Genomic DNA, 20,083 nt, shown 5'->3' with positions numbered 1-20,083 from the left:
CTGAACCCACTGACATTGCCAACATTCTGGCAGACAGGTTCAGTGCAAATTTCTCCTCCCCCAAAAGGAGAAATAACTATCCCAGCAGAGTGTAGCCTCCCTAACATCTCAGATGCCCAGGTGAGAGCTGCCCTCTCTAAAGCTAAAAACACAGCATCAATGAGACCGGACGGTGTCCCGGGCTGTGTGCTACATGAACTCCAAGAGGAACTAAACCCACACATAAGGCTGCTGTTTAATCTTAGCCTTACTACAGGATATGTACCCAAAGAGTGGCGTACGGCGACAGTGGTACCACTTCACAAAGGCAGTGCTTCTACGGACCCTGGAAATTACCGTCCCATAAGCTTGATGAGCCTGGTCTGCAAAGCTATGGAGAGGATCATTATGGAACTCATAAACAAAGACATTGGGGACCTACAGACATTGGATCCTACCCAATTTGGCTTTGTCAAAGGCAGATCCTGCCTTTTGAACTTGATCGACTTTTTTGAAACAGTCACTAAGGCCATTGATGAGGGTAAGGCAGTTCACACAGCCTACCTTGACCTTGCAAAAGCCTTTGACACAATACCCCACTCGGGCATCATAGACAAACTCACCAGCTTAAATGTAAACCCATATGTCACAAGATGGGTTGCAAACTGGCTCAAGGACAGAACCCACAGGGTCAGAGTTGCTGGAGCTATGTCAGACTCTAAGCCAGTCACAAGCGGTGTCCCACAGGGCTCAGTCCTGGGACCCCTCTTGTTCGGCATTTATTTTTCCGAGGTACAGGCAAACATAGGAGGATTGTGGCTGACAAAGTTCGCAGATGACTGCAAACTGGGCCATAATTGATACTACAGTGGACACAAACATCCTTCAGAGAGGCCTCATAGAAATGGATAATTGGTGCCAGAGCCATGGCCTTAAGCTGAACGCCAAAAATGTATAGTCATACCCTTTGGTAAAAACAAGGTACCCACAAATTACCACATAGGTGGTAATCCATTAAACGGAAGAGGTAATCAGGGATCTTGGGACCCAGGTTGACAGTAACCTCTCATTTGACACTCACATTGCCAAAGTGGTTAGGAAGACCTTCTATATTGCCCACCTTATCATGAAGGGTTTCACATCTAGATCAAAGAGGTCATTGTGCCCTGTACTCTTCTCTTATCTGGCCAATGATTGAGTACAATGCCCCATTTGGGATGTATCTTACCCGACACCTGCAGCAGTTGGAAAGACCCCAAAAGTTCCTCACCAAGAGGATAAAGGGTCTTAAACATATGTCATATGCTGCCCGACTGAAAAACTCCAGCTCTATTCAGTCGCATACCGCCTACTCAGAGGTGATCTGTGCCTGACGACAAGGCCATGTCCAATCCAGAATTAATGGACATGCTCCACCTCAGTAAATCCAAATCCACCAGAGCCACGAGAGCAAGAGACTTAAACCTCAACACAGAAATAAATAGGACGTGCTGGAGGGACAGATTCATAACCCAGAGGCTCCCTACACTCTGGAACAGAATCCCAATCCATGTTAGGCAGAGCCCCTCACTAACTCTATTCAAGAGAAATCTTGACGAGTGGATGGGAGATCGTAGGTTTACCCCGGGGGCCATCTCTGTGTCACTACTAGACAGAGGCACAGTAAACTAAACCCTAAAAGGGTGTAGTATTCTCATCCTAAGGGGTGGTGAAAGCCACACACACTCTGGCTAGGCTTATAAATGCCCTAGGGCAGATAGCCTAGTACGGACCTATGAACCTATGAACCCTTCGTAACACAGACAGTCCCTTCATTTCTTTCCTTGTCCAACATTCCACCCCATAAAACTGTCACGAAAAAGGAAGATCCTCAAAAAAAGAAAAACTGTCCAAGATGTCCTACAATACATCAATTCGATAGATAGGCTTTTTGGACGTATTATGCATGAAGACTGAACATGCCTTATATTATGAAAAAAGCGATGGTAACTGCAACTTATTAATAATGGAGGAGGTAAACCTGTTGCTTGGCTTTATTAGTGTCTATTTTGGTAGTAGTTAAACAAATGACTACATAAAACATCAGTCTGACACATACAAACTAAGTCTAAAATCACTTTATTTAAATAAAAACAAATGAAAGAGATTAAGTGCTTTCATTCCTTCATGGAACCTCATCAGATCCAAATTAATTAAATTTAAATTCTAACATGGCGCTTTATTTAACAATACCTGTTTCAGTTCAAATCTTAAAGGGATATCAACAAAATTGGTTCACTTGAGCTTCAAATGCAGTGAAACATACAACATACAATACATCATCTATAAAACAAATATAAAACAATCTTATATTATAAAAAAGTCTTGTAAGTATAAAAATTACATATATAAAATTATTGTTATTATACATATTTACAAATTCATTTCATTCATACAAGACCACATGAAATAACTTTCATTTAATGGTGAGAGCATAACCTATATAGGTATACAGATATCTTAATGCACTCAGTAATTCATTATTATAATTTAGCAGCACATTTTGTAACACTGAAACTATGGACATATGATCATTCAAATCTGAGTAAGTACAAGCATCCAAAAGCATTTACTGTAATAATTCCTGCTACTTATTTTTTTTATGTAACCTGCTACTTATTTTTTTTTACTTATTTTTTTTTTATGTATAACGTAACTGTGTTTTGTTTCCACGTGGAGCTTTTCTCCCCTGGCCTCTGCTGAAAATGGAAATATATCCAGTCAGACCAGCCCGGTAAACAAATGTAAAATAAAAATAAAAATAAAAATTCTTGGTATTCTAGGATATTCTCCCAATGACCACCCATGAAGTCTAAGGATGCTATCTATAATATGCCAAATAAAAACTTTGTAAACCCTATTTCAGTAGAAGAATGCCTATATATAGCATTGCTAGATTTCATTTTTTCTATATCTTAACAATATTTGCAAATTCACTTGTTCAGCGCCCTCTTTGTCTTCCCAATATAAAAACAGATACAACCTGAGCACATTGCAAGGTAAAAGACCCCTCTATTTGTACGATTACAATACTTAAAACTAGATGTGATATGTACCACCTGAAAATTAATTTCCACTTTGTTCTTAGTATAAATATTTGAACAATAGTTATAAGACCCACATTTTTTAGTACTTTTGGTTGACCTTTTTTGTAATTTCTCCTCCTTATAATCCCCTTTCATAGGATCATAGGAGGTTACTAAGCTAATGGCCCTGGTTCCCTTAAATGCCTAGCCAAGAGTTTATCTTCAAAAAAGAAACCTCAGCCAGCACCGGTCACTCCTGTCAATGAGGGACACAGGTGGAAACCCTGAGACAGATTTGTGGTTTCCCATCCAGTCATCAAGGTTGCACTTAAAGAGGGTCAGTGATGTACTCTGTTTGATGTGGATGGGAAGTCTATTCCAGAGATGGGGCAGCCTCTGGGAGACAAACGCAGCAGCTTTTGTTAATGTCACATATTAGATTTAGGCCTTTTGAGTGGGTAATAAACAAGGAGTTAGACTTATGGATATGGAGCATCTCTAGTAGGGCAGGTTCGAGAGTGCCTCGTAGGCAAGACACAGATCACCTCTGAGCAAGGTGTATGATACCGAGTAGAGTGATAGTGATTTGGGCCTGTCCACATAGAACAGGCATTGGAGGCCATGGATTCTCTTTATGAGGTATTTATTTGGCCTTTCCAGCTGGTGCAGGTTTTTGGAGAGGTACATTCCAAACAGGATGTTGTATTCAAATATTGGCCTAATAAGGGAGGAGTACAGATAGGTAATAACCTCTTTTTTTCTGTATCCAATCCCTTTGCTTATGAGATGAACCAAGTAAAAGGGTTTTCTGACCACTGCCACTACATGATGGTTGAATGTGAGATTGTTGTAAACCTGTATACCCAAATTCTTCAAATTACTTCCAGTTTTGTATACAGATCTTGGATTCACACCAACCAATTTGTAATTTGTGTCACATATTCTAAGAATATTCTATTTTTTTAATTATAATTTCTACCTCTTTAATAACATTATTATATTCTATTACCAAAGCCTTGTTAAAGGTATCATTGTTTTTAATAAGATTTCTTGTGTTTCTGTCATCAGTGTTTTTACTGTTTTCCTTAAACATGACAGAGGGCACTTTTCCACCTAGAAGGGGTTTAAAATCATCCTTCCTTCTTTTCACAATTAGCATATATACATGTCAAAATAATTTTTGGGGTACCCCCTCTCTAAAAACATGTCCATTAGAAACCAACCCATCTTTATAAAATACCTCATCTTCAGTAATCATCCTACTTAATCTAATAAAGTTTCCTTTTACCAATCACCTCTTTAGTTTTGTGGGATGGTGACTTTTAAAATGCAGACGACAATTATTAAAAGTGGTTGTTCTGTAAATATTGGAAGAGAACATACCATTATTTTATATGTACATACTTCTTAATAATGAACCTCACCAGTAGTGATAGAATAAGTAAACGTGAGAAAATGTGTGGTCTTATTAATGTATTCAGTGAATTGCCTCAATATTTCCATAGTACCTATCCACAAAATAAAAATATAATCTAAAAATCTCAAATATAGAATGCAGTATTTGAAAAATTCACTACTAAAAATAAACCTCTTTTCCCATGTTAGCTTGACAAGGTTGGTAAATATGGGGGAGGGGGCACATGCTGAACCCATTTCCTCTCATATAGTTTGTTTATACATTTCCTCTTCAAAACGCAGAAAACTATTTTCCAAAAATATCTCAAGCTAAAATAGTCTGAATTTCATTATTAGTTAAAAAAATCTAATTCTAAAACTGCTATTTTAAAATAATCTAAACCATTTTTTGTGACATACATGTAAATAAGTCCACAACATCAATTGTAAGGAAGCCTACTTCTTCATGATACAAGTCCTCCTTTAACCTACTTAACAAGTCCCATGAATCTTTCAATATATGATTAACTTTAGTGAAGACTGATTTTAATATCCTATCCACATATATGTCCAACAGATATGTTTTCAAACCTTGTAATGCAATAATAGGCAGTAAAGTTGGATTATTAATATCTTTTTGGACTTTTGGAATTCCAAAAATAGATGGAATTCTGGGATGTCTCTGTACTAAAAAGTCATTAGGTTTATTGTGATTTGCCCCTGTGCAAACCAGTCTTCTAAAATTAAATTTATTTTTCTAAAACTTATATTAATCTCAGTTTTAGAAATAACACAAGAAGCAGTATCATCACTAAGTATACTGCTCATAGCACAAGAATAATTTATAGCATCAAATATAACCAGTACCCTCCTTTTCTGGTTTCATCACTCTAATAGAATTATCTTGGCATAATCTTTGTAATAACCCTAAATATTCTTTATTCAGATTTTTCCATCTATGATTTTTGTAATGCCTAGTTGAATTATAAAAGTCCTTAATAACACAGGACTCAAATATCTGGACAATTGGGTGGTAAGGGGGAGGGTTGAAAGTATACTTTCTTATTAATCCAGTGCTGCTAGGAGTAATATTTGGTTCCTTAATTCTAAAAAAAAGGCTAAATTAATTTTCCTAGTGAAGAAGTTGAGTTCCACTATTGTATCCATTATGTTAAAATATTTAATGGGGATGAATGCAAATCCCTTTTTAAACAATGTAAAAAACTCCATACTAATATCTAAATGACTGTAATTAACAATATTAAATCCATTATATTTTAAAATTATCCCTTTTCATCACACATGGAACTCAAAACTTGATTTATTAACTCTTGTCTTTCACTTCCCCCTTTTCCAGTAAGATCTCTTTGCCTTTGTCTTCTCATGCCCTTTGTGCCAAGTTATATAATCCAGTACCTCTAACTCTCAAGTGTTCCCCCATCAGCTGATTAATGTGACCTAACCTCTCGGATCTGGGAAGTGAAGGATATTCTAAAGGGGTGAGGTTGTGTCCATCTATTTCTTTATTTAATTCAGGCCTATCTAAATGGTCATTGGCTGCTTGAATGAGATTATCATCATATTGTACTATGTCACCATTTCTTCCATCAACAAAATCAATAGTAGAATTTGTGAAATGTCCCCTACTTATAGGATAGGCTGTGTTACTACTGGACTGCTTCTGATCCCTCAATATCTTCCCTTTTTCCTTTTTTTAATGCTCTCACTATGTCTATAAAGTCTTGTGAAAACGTTTTCATATTTATATTTTACAGTATCAAATAACAACACTGATAATATTTTATTTACAATACTCACCTGTTCCAATAAATTAAGAATTTTACTTTAATTATATTTATACATAACATACATTAATGCAAATGCATGTCTATTGAACATGTCCCTTAACTCATTATAAAAAACAGTTCCATAGGTGACCCCACTGGGAAATTTGCAACATCTTAACCCTTGAAGTACTATGTTCAAAGTTAAACATTCTCTAAAATATTCATTCTCTATTTGCATACTGCAAAGTTTATACAATTTTTTTTCCAGATCATGTATATTTTCATCCAAAGATGGAAATTAATCTGTTTTATCATTGGTTTATGTTCAGTGTAGCCCCAGAAAAAGAATAGGTTTTGTTTAACCATTCATTAAAATTAAAACTGTGGCTATCATAAACTGATATATTCTGAGAACTGGTTGTTGAGTTCTGTGTCCTAAATGCCTTCAGGTCATTAGAACAATGGTGAGCAGAAATAACATTTTTAACAGAGCCTTGTTTGGTGTGATTGCTTTCATTGGTGTTCAGTCTTTACAGAACAATTCCACCATCCTGAAGAAATAAATTACTCTTGTTACAAATATCAGGGATAATTGCAGGTTCCGCCTTCTGTTTGACATAATCCACACAATGATTGTAGTTCTGTCCTGTACTGGAAACTCTGTTTTCAATAAGCTCTGTATCCATGGAGCTATCCATTGTCATGTTAAAATTAAAAGCCTACTGTGTGTTCTCATTTTCTGCTTCCTATGTAATCTGCTACAGAATTCGGTTAAAGGTTCCATCAGACTAGATAATTCCTCCTTTAAAGAGGAGACTTTGTCAGTAAGCCACTCAAGTTTGACTTCCTGAGTTGTAATGTCCATATTTAGGAGACTTGTTTAAAGGTCAGTAAATGGTAAAGGCCGAACAAAAACTGGTAAACAAATAAAGTGTGACAAGCAGCAAAATGGTGCAGACTGAGCCAGAGAAAAACTAGTTAAACAAATGTCTGTACAATACACCAGTCCTACTCATACAAACTAAGTCTAAAATCACTTTATTTAAATAAACACAAATGAAAGAGGTCACTTGCTTTTGTCCCTTCATGGAACTTCATCAGTACCAAATTAACTGAGTTTTAATTCAAACATAGTGCTGTATATAACAATGACTAATTAATTTCCAATCTGAAAGGGATATCAACCAAAACTGGTTTACTTGAACTGCAAATGTAGTGAAACATATAATATACGATATACCAAATATAAAACAAATATAAAACAATCTTATATTACATAAAAGTCTTGTCCTTCAGAAAACTTTCACCTAGAGTTTCACACCCTAAGACTAATAGATTGAGTTTTACAGTTTCATTGATAGGTTAAGATCCTTCTTTCTCAGAAAAGGCTGTCCATCATCTCCTCTTCTCAGTGGCTTTCTACCAAAAGACTTACTAGGATAAATATACCATTTTTCTGATAGCGTGACCAGCAAGGGAGTAGACCTCTTTAACTCCTTTGTGTTATTAGAACCTTTATTCTGTTTGACATCTTTGAGTCTGGGCTCATTGTTCTGTTAAAGTCCATTTTTCTGCCATCTCCAACTTTCAGTCTGCCCTTAACTGCACTTCCCTGGCCTTTCATAAAATCTGTAAGACCTAATTATGGAGTACCTTCTAACACAGACTTTCCCTGTCAAAGATCCTGAACGTTTTATCTGCTGGGTTGTCCTAATATCTGTGATACCAGTCCTAAAGTTACCAAAGCTGGATTTTCATCATTAATGTATATTCATAACTATCATTTATATTGCATACTGAAAACGTTTTATGTAATGATGGTCTGCATAGGCACTTGGAAAACATGGGATGCACAGTTCATTATATCACAGTAAAATTTGAAATACTGAAGAAGGGAGGTGGAAACTGAGCTCCCCAGAAATTCAGAGAGGGTATTTCCACAGTCCCATACAACTGGATAACATGTTATTGTACTTTTCCTAAACATTAATGATGTCAGCTTAGAACGTGCTGGTCTGTTATACCTCAGCAAAAAAAAAATGTAGTATTTGGATGTGGAATATTTCCCAGAAGTGTATTTTGGCAAATATCATTTTCTTGAACAACACTCAGGAAAACAGTATTTTGGGAAAACATAAAATCAAAGCGATTTACTTTTAGGGAAAGCATTTAGGAAAAACACATACAAATCTAAAATGGTTTACTTTTAGGGTAACTTGCTGTGTGGAGTGGTGGTGGATGAAGACCTTCTTTCTGCACCTTTAAACTAATTAGTGAATTCCAGTTCTGATGCATGTGAGGTAAAAGTTCAGGTCCCCTTTTCAATGGATGCCAGTTTGCTCTGTTCCATCTAAGGAAAGACATCCAAGGAAAGAAAAATCCACTTCAGTTAAAAATTAAAGAATTGCAGTGTTTGTAAGTCTGCTTAAATATTCAGAGAACTGAATCTTTTTTGAAGGTATTGGAAACTTCAAAGCATTCTGACATTTGTTCAGACTACCTGCCTCATGGAAATGTAAAAGTATTACATAAAAATATATAGGGGCATTGTTGAGCTTATGAGACCTAACTGGCACTAGTATCATGTCTGGAATAAGCTCTAATTATTCTTACTAAATAGATGCAGGAGGGCAGAAATGGCAACAAAGTAATCAAGTCATAGACCTCCAGAGAAACGTCTTGTGAATCTGTAAATGTTCCAAGTGCAACAAAAGTAAAACAAATGCCTGTTTCCAGGCTATGATGTTACAGGCTTGTTAAGGGTAACGGAAAAGGCTTTTAAGGACACAGCATTGAGGCCTATGATGTGCTCATTTCTAATTGAAAAATTATGAAAGGGACTCGGAGAATAAGCACACACTCCCTCAGATTAAATGAAAAAAAAAAGGTATTTGTGGTTACGTAATGTTTGGAAGAGCTCTTTGGTTACAAATTTAGTTTGACTCACTATAACTGATGAAGCTGTGTTTAGTTTGTTTGGCATAGTGAATAGTGCTATTAAACCACAAATGAAAGACAGAATGCAGCTTTAATTGCCTCTAGTGATATTAAACCTTACATCTACTCATACAGACAAAATGCTGGCTGCTGTGTTTGTTCATATTAACCTCTTAAGCTGCTATGCCAAATACCTACAATAATTGACATATTTCCGGAGCAGAAATTATCATTATTTATTCTGGAGAGTTATGAGGTATACCAATTTTAGCTCAAACATCTAAAACAATAGCTGTATATAAAAGAGGAATACTGTATCTAGCAATCTACCTTTTTACTGAGAGCAGGATGTAAGCAAAATAATTATTTTGTTAAACCTGTTTTGTTCAAGTTTTTCATTAATTCACAGCAGCCCAAATCATATGCAGCATGCTAGCATACTTGATTGTCATTAAAACTAAAATAATATGTTGTGTTAATAAAAACTTGGAATCTGTGCACCTAATTCTTATTCACTTAAAATTAATAGGATTATGGTGCTTGAAACAAGGGCAATGTGTCTAAAGGGTTATATATACGCATTCCATGTTATCAACTGTCACAGTCTCATTATAGAGGGATTTGCATTGTGCAAAATATTTAAAGATAGGTGATATTAATTCAGAGACTCAAGTAGCATGATTGCATTAAGGGAAAACTATTGTGCTGTGAAAGGCATGCAAATAACTGTATAGTGATATAGCAGTGAGGATCCAGATGCAAATAAGGGACAGCAAATATACATCAAAACTACTTGCTCTGTGTCTATATACTATATGACACCGTATAACATGTGAATTTCATGGCACTGCAGATCTCTGCTACAGAGCCACTTTGTAGCATCTCATCAGGGTACTCTGATCCACATAACTTGAAGTCTGAAACTTCATCCATGTGTGTAGGGCTATCATTTCTCCTCAAGTGGACGTTTTTGAGTGGCCATAGCTGCTTTAGGCACTGGGACCAACAGAGCTCCTACTTTATGCCCTAGGGACAGCATGATTTTCTAATTATTCCTTTACAGGGAATTTCAGGAGCACGAGCTGAGCCAGTATAGTGGCCTTTTGTGCAAGATTGATCCATGGCATGAACTTGCCAGGACAGTGAGTGATAACACTGGCAGCACTCTTTGTGGTGAGTAGTGCAAGTAATGCTATGCCCACCTGCAGCAGTGTTACCCTGACCTGATTATTCAGCAAAAAGCAGAGATTAAGGACAGCCAGCCAGAGTTTTGCTGTAATCGCCTTTTTCCTTGACTTTTCCAGGTCTGCCAGTCTACTACATTCTTCCTTCTTAGTATTACAGACACGGAGGAACAGAGACATAGAACAAGGAGGAATAGCACAGGAGGTAAGAACTTGTCTCTTGGTGGTCAGTTAGCTACACCATCTGCACTACTGTACTGCACAGCTTTCATAGTATGTGTAACATATGCGCATACTATGAGATGCCTTTTGTCTTCTGTTTCTTCTGCAGGTCAGGTTGTAGCAGTGCAGAGGAGCAGCAGCAGTCATTTCAGCCTGTACCAGTCAACACCTCTGGTGTTGGGTTGCCAGTGAATGTCTGCTGATGATGACTTGGAAGGTTGACTGGTGGCCTCCCTGGCTGTTGCTCAGGAGGGGAGCAGAGGCTCATCTTCTGATAGCCATAGGGATTCTCTTTGGTCACCTGGTATCAGTTGCATAGTCTGCTGTCATCTGAAATGCACTGGTTGCTCAGATGTGTGCCACATTACTGTGGAGTGGCTCCTGGCATGGCTAGTTGAATTACATTACTGGCAGATCCTGATTAATAGGCTGCCATAGGCATACTCTGGCTTATCCCCTGTCCATGAGTTACTCTGCCATTTATGTCACTTCCTATACCTTGTTTGTTGTCCATTCTTCCCAATAAGCAAGTCATAGAGTCATATATTACTACTAGGCTAACTACCCTTGTGGGCCATTTAAAGCCTAGCCAATTACTCTATGTGAGAATCAAACCTTGCACCTTGTGTCTGTAAGGTAAACACCTTAACCATTATGCCAAATCCCACCCCCCTGTCTGTGTACATCCAGTTTATCCCCACTTTTTATGTCAGTACCAAACTGCCTGTGTCTGAGTTTTAAGTTCGCCTGTGCCCTTACAACCTTCTCTTCTTCTATCCCTCTCTTAACCATTCTTCACTACATTTTTACGGCCAATTCTAGACTTGTAAAATAAAGAGAAAATATGTTTAAATAAACTTTCTTCTCCAAATATCAGAAGTAAGATCAAACATTGAGCCTCTGGGCTAAAATCAGTTTAAATTATTTACTGAAAAAGCAACTAGCGACTTGGCTCTATTTATTTATTTATTTGTTATTTATGTTTTTTTTGTTTAACCTTTGTTGACTGTGTTAGTGCCACCAAGCCAAAGACCTCTTTTTAGGTGAGACCCCATGGGTATAAAGTATTAAGCATAAAAATATATTTATCTTCCCCCTTGTAGCAAATATAATGTTTTATAAAAAATGGCAACAATTGTATATGCATTATAAAAGAATAAATCTTAATCCAAGTAGGGTCAGGAGAATGTCTCTGTCTAGAAAATGCTGTGCCACCAAACTAGCTATAGTCCAGCAGTTAGTACAGAAGATTAAGGTCTGCTTTGTATATTCAAGCATTATGTGGTTTGATTCCTTCCACCTGCATTTGCCTGCTGGCTTCCTCTGAGTAAGTCAGTTAACCAGACAGTGCTCCTGGGTGGCCACTGATAAGGGGCAGTTTGTCCAGTGTGCTTACCCAGTTAACCAACAGATAAGATATGTATATTTCTTCAAGTTCGTAATTATACTTTTATGTAACCTTGAAGGTATTATGCCAAGATATTAGTTATTTCTGTTTTTTTTTCAGTCAAGTGTTTACCTGGTTTTAGCCCCAAGTTTAAATAGCACTGTTTGCTTGTGAAAGGAAAATGTGACTGAATTAATTGTACAAAATTTTGCAAAATAACTGCTACAGCACTTTGATGAAGTTTTTTGAACAGAGCAAAAGTACTCAGTGATGTTTTACATTTTTATTTTCTTTCTTTTTAATAAATATAAGGCTTGTTTTAAGGGAATATTTGCTTGATTACTTTTTTCACTTCTAGACTTGAGTGACGTGAACACTTTCATCCTAAAATGTCCTTTTGCGTGGTCAACGTTTATCCACTTCCTCTTGTATCTATCCAGTGAAAACTGATTATGGTATTAGATCTTCAGGGTGCTTTTTTACACATAAAGATTGCAAAGCAGTCAAGAAGAATTCTTTGCTTCTCAGCAGAAACTATTCATTGTCATTTTTGCAGTGTTGAAGTGTATGACAATGTTCACAGCTTATTTTAGAAATGGGAGAGATCACGATGTACACTTACAGAAATGACCAGCTGCTGGCAGATGAGTCAAGAGTCATTGTTGTTTCACAGGGAAGTGTCTGCTCAACATACTGCACTCATTAGGGATGGCAGTATACACTGCAGAGTGGCAGCTTCTACTTGTACAAGTGGTGTTTTCATAAGCTGCTCCCTGCACACCATGACTTGGGGATTATACCCATCTAGAAAGTTTATGATATTTTGATGGTGGTTTGCCTTTTTTTCAGAGTGTATTCCCATGGCCAGTATATGTCCCAGTGTTCATGGGCTGAGGGCACCAGCCTATATGATGATATCTCATGCCATATATCATGAGGGAGTCCTCCAGTGGACTCTCAGAGTTAGGAAACAGATCTTGTGCATAAAGTTGCAAGATTTCTATGGCATGGTGGTTTGTTCCTGGTCAGAGGGGTCAGATCAACAAAGTTGCTGTCTCTGAGCAAGAATTTCATCAAAAGATAGGGGAATGGAATGCAAAACTGAGGGCACATGGGATGAAACTGAGTACAGATAAGACATTTATAATGGCAGAAAATTGTAGAATTCAGAAGAATATGAGAATTGAGATAGAAGGGGAAATACTGGAACAGGTTAACAGCTTCAAGTATCTAGGAGGGGTGGTTGAAGAGAAGGGAAGTCTGAATGAGGAGGCCAAAGCTAGAATCAGAGGAGCTGCAGTCAACTAGCACAGAGTGTCAGGTATAGAATGTTACAGAAAAATGATAAAGAAGATGAAAAGTAAGGTGTACAAAGAAGTGGTGCAACCAGTACTACTGTATGGTAGAGAAACCTAGGAAGTAAAGGTAGAGTGGTTGAGGAAGCTAGATGTGATGGACATGAAGTGCCAGAGATGGTAGTAGGATGCACACTGTGGAACAGATGACGAAATGAGTACATAAGATCAGAAGCCAAATTAGCTCCAATTGCAGAAAAGGTCAAAGAGTCCTGATTATGGAGGTTCGGGCACTTGCGCTGAAAAGCAGACGACAATCTGGTGAAGAAGATTTGGGACAGACAGGAAGACAGCAAGAGGAAACAAAGGCATCCAGCAAAGAGGTGGACAGATTGTGTGAGAGAAGACCTACAACAGTAAGGCATGAGTTTTGAAAAAGGCAGTAAAGTGGCAATGAATTGAGAGAGATGGCAACAGTTGACAATTTTGACAAAACACCCCAACCTCATGTAGAAAATGGGAAAAAAGGGGTTGATTATGATGATGGTGGTGGTGGTGGTTTGTTCTAGTCTATCTGCTAATGAAACATTTTACTCCAGACATTCCACTGGTTAATATCACAGCTGATGCACCTACCCTTGGATGGGACAGGAGATTGTGATGGATGAACAGCTCATGGAGTATGATCAGACCAGGAGTCTCACCTCCACATAGTTTACTAGAGCAGAAAGCTGTATCTTTTTTGTCTTTAAGCCTTCCAGCACTTCTTCATAGAGGCCATATCTCCACCTTGTCAGGCATCATTTCTGGTTTACCAACAAACGAGGAAATACCCCTTATACACAGAAATGTTGAGAAAGGGTATGAGAGTGGGCTTTCAAAAACAATTGCTTCCCCTCAGCAGTTCATATCCCAGGAGAAACCATCTGCTTAGCAGACAGACTGAAATGCTATTTTTAATCTATAAATGATCACTGAGTCTGTCTATGACAAAGAGGATTTTCAGGGGAAGCGGACATCCAGTTTGCAATCGATATGCTTCTTCAAGTAACAGCAAGCATCAATGGTATTTTCTCATTGATTTTACCACCAAATGACCGATGTTAGCATACTCTGGTAAAGATGTAGCTTTGGGGCCTTCTTTAAGCTTTTTCACTATTTTCTTTGATGGCAATTCATTCAGAAGAAGGAACTATCCAAAGCAGTGGCTTTTCTGAAAGCATCATGTTGGCTCAGACAGATTTGTTTTATCACTTTATGGCCCAGTTACTTAAAGGAGTGTTCTCTTCAGCTATCTCTTCAACAAAGACTTCATACTCATGGATCTGCTAGACCTTTCCGACTCTATATACTCAAGAGCTGATGGTATGGTATGGTTGCTTCAGTTCCAGTGATATCCAGAATGGCAGTCTTTTTTACAAGGTAGTTTTGTATCCTTTAATTTTTAGAGGTTGTCTACTAAAAAATACAAGAACAAATGGAAGAATGGAAGATCTTTGCTAGATGGGCAGAAAAATAAATAAACTTTAGATCTATTTTTCCCCAGGGCTATATGTTTTGTGGAATCTATGACTCAGGCCTTAGTTATTCTTCAATTAGAATTCATCTTCATCTAGCTGCTGTCTTTAACTTTCATTATTGGCAGGTGTCCATCTATAATGTATCTCAATGTCTCCCTCTCCGTTTTCAGAGAGACATTTCTTACTATGTTCCCATTAAGGATCCTATCCCTCATAGAACATTTACTTTGTGACTTCAGGAGGAAAAGCTCTCCCCCAATCTGAAACAGCTGCATGTACAGAACTGTGCGGAACTGAAGTATTGATCTTGGAAGATAATGATTTTTTCTGGTAGCAGTTACTTCCACCAAAAGGATCTTTGAATTACAAGCCCTTTCTGTCAATCTTTCTTACCTAAAATTTCTTAAGGGAATGGTTTTCTGGATTAAGCTTTTATTCATATTTAATATAGTCGGTGAGGTGAATCTAAACCACTGTGTTTATTTCCACATTTTCTTTGCCTAGTACTCTAGCCTGGGCAAGTACCTTCTTCACTGCATCTATGTGCAAAGGGAGATCAAGTATTATTATTAATTAAATTGTTAAATAAAGTTAAATAAATTATGATGGGGTGATCAGATATTTTCTAACCATTGATAAGAATCATGAAAGCAACACAAGATGTTCATCATATTGATCACCACTGCAGTAGCCTTAGCAATATGCATTATATCCTGGCAAGGATAGAACAGCCAGCCAGTCTCCAAAGCTTCAGGGCACCTTCCATGTGCCCAAAATGTCAAGTAGTTCGAGCTGAGGTGACTAAAAGACACGTTTGGGTGCGAAGCCCTTCAGAGCTTTACTGTCACTGAAGAATAGGCTCCTCTGAGGCTTCTGAGGATCAACAGTCAGCTTATGCTTTCTTTGCTGGGCAGCTAAGTTCCCTTTGAGGGCAATAACTTCCATTTTCTTAAATTTATTGCTACTGCTTCCTCTTCTGGAAAGTTATTTTAAAGTTAGGAGTGTTGTGTTTTAATTAACTGTCTCAAGACTGTAATGTCCTTTTAAATGGAGTACTCATTTTTTTCTCAGTTTGCAAGTATTGTGTGAAGAAATTGTGTGTATTTTCCCTTGGTGGGTCTGGCATGTGTTTGAAAATGCTTTTTACTGTGCTTTTCCATCAAAAAAAATTTAACTTTTGTGGACTGGAAGTTTTACTGGCATTTGCTGCTTGTTTTTCCTGGGAGACAAGCACTTTTATTCAGCATGACCACGGACTAGATTACTTGTCTCATGGACGGTCCTTCTTCCAGCCACAAAAAGAAAAAGTTAAGTAAACAGCCTTCGTCATCACAGCAGGCTAGCAATTTGCCTCAGCCACAGGTTGGTGACTCTGCTGTGGCCATTTGCTGTATCTCAGACCACTCAACTTTTACCCCACCTACAGCAACTATGGACCAAGGGTTAGCAATGTACTCTGTGGTAGTGGGCAAGGGAAAGCCACTCTTGTCAGTCTTGGGGAAGGAAACAGGGAAAGTTTCCTTGTTGTGCCAGAATGCAGTACCCATCCTTAGGGAAGCAGCTGCTGCCATTAGTAACATGGTAGGCCCCATTTTTCCTGTCGAAAAGAAACAGAAAAACAAGCATGTATCTACCTCTTCTCAAATTTCTTTAGACAGGAGTAGTTGACTATGCCTGGCTCATGGTTTAATTCAGACTATTGCTCCTTCATGTAAAGTAGTTTCTGGTAAAAGAAAGAGGGATTCCTCCTTTTCTGAAGAGATTCAAGACTCTAAATCTGCACAAAAAGATTAAAGGACATATACAGGTTATTCTTCTCAGATTTCTGACTCAGAGTCAGAGGAGAGCTCAGTTTCTGATTCTCCCTGTGGAGTTTCTTTTTCTCTGAGACTATTGCTAGAATGTACCAATGTTTTCAGTAGTAGAACACTGAGGTTTCTCAGTTCCTCAGAAAATACTATGAGTTCTTACAGAAGGATTTCCAGTACCAGAACTTACACCCATTCCTCCTGTTCTGTCAGCTTTATAGGAAAGTGCATGTTACTCTTTGCAATTTACCTGTTACCTGTTAGTCAACCAGCTGCCCATAAAAAGGCACATAGAGGGTATAACATTCTGCAGTCTTTTAAATTTTATACACTGTTCCCAAACCTGACCCAGCAGCTATAGCCTTAGTTGATCTCATTGCTGCTAAGCACTTAGTTAATTCCAATCCAACTCTTTCTGATAAGGATGGGAAAATTATTCACAGGTTTGGGGAAAAAGTGTATACTTTGCAACTTTGATTTTCAGAATTTTGAATAGCCAGGTTTATATGTTAAAGTTTTTTGACAAACTGAGAAAGTATTAGGAAAGCTTTATCTGTATTTTCTTATTATGAGGAAAATTTGCTTTAAATAACCCAGTTTCTTCTTTTGTACAGGTCACTACTTATTGTTTACAGTGTATGTATGTTTCTGTTGATACTTCTTTCAGAGCTATGCCCACTTGTACTGTTTAAAGGAGGTTAGCATGGCTGCATTCTCAGAACCTTCCAGATTATGTTAAAAATGAAATTTTAAATTCTCTCATGGACAGAGATTTAGTATTTGGTCCCTCTGCTACAGAGGTGATCAAAAGGTGTGATGAAAGGAGCAAGCTAATCCAGGGAATCTCTTAAGATTTTTCAGCCCTCCTTTTCCAGATTGTCCAGTGGATTTTCTTTCTCCTCATCCAGTTTTGGTAGAAAACAGAATAAATATAACCAGTCTTAACAGAATTCAGGTGAACAAATGTTTAAGAAGGAATGGCAAGGGAGTTCCAAAAAGAAGTAAGGACAGTCCATTATGTCTGCAGAACTGTTTGAGAGACCTTGTGACTCACTCCCACCCTTGCCCTTTTTTTCTTCCTGAAAGTCTTACTCTCTGTTTTTCTGTTTGTCAACAGATTGTTTCAGACAAATGGGTTCTGAAAATTATTCATCAAGGCTATAGATGGCAGTGGAAGGAAATTCCTCCTTTCCAGGAGGTTACTCATTATTCCCTATATCAGACTCTCTTCTTTCCACCTGTTCTTCATCACATGCCTTCCAAAGGAGTGATAGAGCTAGTTCTTCCTTCCCAGGTAGGGAATGTTTTTTATTCAAGGATGTTCCCAGTGCCAAAGAAAGAAAATGCTTGGAGACCAGTTCTGGACCTTTCTTTCCTAAACCTCTTTGTTACAGTAGTATAGTTCAAAATTATGTCAACTCACAATGTTACCTCTTTTCCTCTTTCAAGTTTCCTGGCAACACTAGACATAATATGCTTATCATTAAATCCCTATTCACCCAGACTTCAGATGTTTCTTAAGGTTTTATATGTCTGGATCAGATTACCAGTTTTCTGCCTTAACTTTTGGACTATCTATTGCATCAAGAGTGTTATAAAGTGTCTAGCTCCAGTTAAAGCTCATTGCAGGCTACAAGGTATCCACATTTTTTCAAATTTAGATGACTTGCTTAACTTTATAGAGTCTTTTTCAAAGTGTCAGGAATCTCTCTCTTGGGTGAGAAATCTCATACAGAAGCTGAGATTCCAAAATAACAGTCAAAAGTCTTTCCTGACTCTCTCACTCAGGATTGCTTTCCTGGGATGTCAACTAGACATTTCAGTTCAAAGAGGTTTTCTTTTACAGGAAAAATGCATCCTTATTTATATCTGTCTATAAGGTCTTCCAGTCAGACTTTGGTCACTGTGAGGAAATACCTCAAGATTTGGGGTGTCATGGCATCTATGATTCTCCTGATACCATTGTCATGACTCAACGAGAAAGATACAGTAGTATCTGAAATCTCTGTGGTCCCGGCATCAACACCTTTTATCTTTTCAAATCCCATTGCTGGGGTTTGTCAGAAGAGAGATATTTTGGTGGAGACAACAGATATCTTTAAATCCAAGTGTCCCCTTCTCCCTCCTTTCTCCAAAGCAGTCAGTCACCACAGATGCTTTGGACTTTGCTTGGGAGCAGTTTCAGGAGGGATAAAAGTGCAGGGGTGTGGGACACTAAAGACAAGATGCAAGCACAAAAATATCTAGGAGATGCTGCCTTGATCAAGGCACTCAACTCTCTGAACCATCTTTAGCCCTTGGGATCTCTTCATATAAATTCTATTAATCTCCCTGCAGACCTATTGTTTCTGGTCATGGATCCTTGACTGAACCCCTTTCCATCTTTTTGACACAATACTTAAAACCATTATTATCTGAGGTACATTCAAGGATACAAGACACCACATAATTTTTGAATATTTTGCAGGACACTCAACTGGAATCTATGTCTACATTGACATAAAAACATTATATACAAACATTCCACATTGGGCAGGTCTATTGGCTTTACAATGGTGGCTCAACAAAATTGAGTTATATAGATCTGGTTTTAATAATTTCTTTATAAGTCTTGCTGAATATGTACTGACTAAAAATATCTTTTAGTTAGATAATGAGTCTTATTTACAAGGTACAGCTGTCGTGGCAACTTTTGCCCCCATTTATGCTGATTGGTTCATGGGGTACTTGGAGGAACAGCTTATAATATATGACACCAGCCACTATATATATTAAGTGCTATGGACATTTGGTGATGATAGTTGATTGATTGTTGGATAACGTGGAGATCTGTTATTGTTTTTTGGAGGAATTTGTACAATATATTAATGATAATAAGTGGGGATTGCAGTTTATTGAGGGCTATGATTTGAAACTAATTTCATTTTTGGATGTTATGGTCAAGAAACAGGAAGATGGAACTTTAAATACATCACTTTTTAGGAAGGAGGTTTATAAAAATTACTTGCTTGAGGCAAATAAAGTCTCAATATCTTAGGATTAAGAGAATTTGTTCTTCACCTGTGGACTATAAGTATTTTTCTAATGATTTGTGATGTTGAGATTTTTATCTAGAGGATATAATCATGATGAGGATGCAAATGCGTTCCATACAGCCGTTTTGAGAAAGACTGCTGATTTGCTAAATTATGCTGAAGAAACAGAAGTCATTTCTAGATTTCATTTACTTACAACTTTTGGGAGGAACACTAGAATGTTTCAAGATTTAATACACAAACACTGGAGTATTATTTTGGCTAGTAAGAAGTTAGCAGAATTTTTACCCTGTAGGTGTAATTTTACTTTTATAGGTTTATCGATTAGTTCTAGGCTAACTGCCCTTGTGAGCCATTTTAAGCCTAGCCAATTATCCCCTGTGAGACTTAAACCCTGCACCTTGTGATTGTAAGGCAAACACCTTAACCATTAGGCCACCCTCCCAACCCTAGATGGGGTGAATAATTG

The sequence above is a fragment of the Protopterus annectens genome, chromosome 2.part1 (assembly GCF_019279795.1).
Source record: "Protopterus annectens isolate FY-2018-M chromosome 2.part1, PAN1.0, whole genome shotgun sequence".
Classification (NCBI taxonomy): Eukaryota; Metazoa; Chordata; order Ceratodontiformes; family Protopteridae; genus Protopterus; species Protopterus annectens.
The sequence above is the reverse complement of the archived record's forward strand: the minus strand, read 5'-3'. Positions refer to the sequence as shown.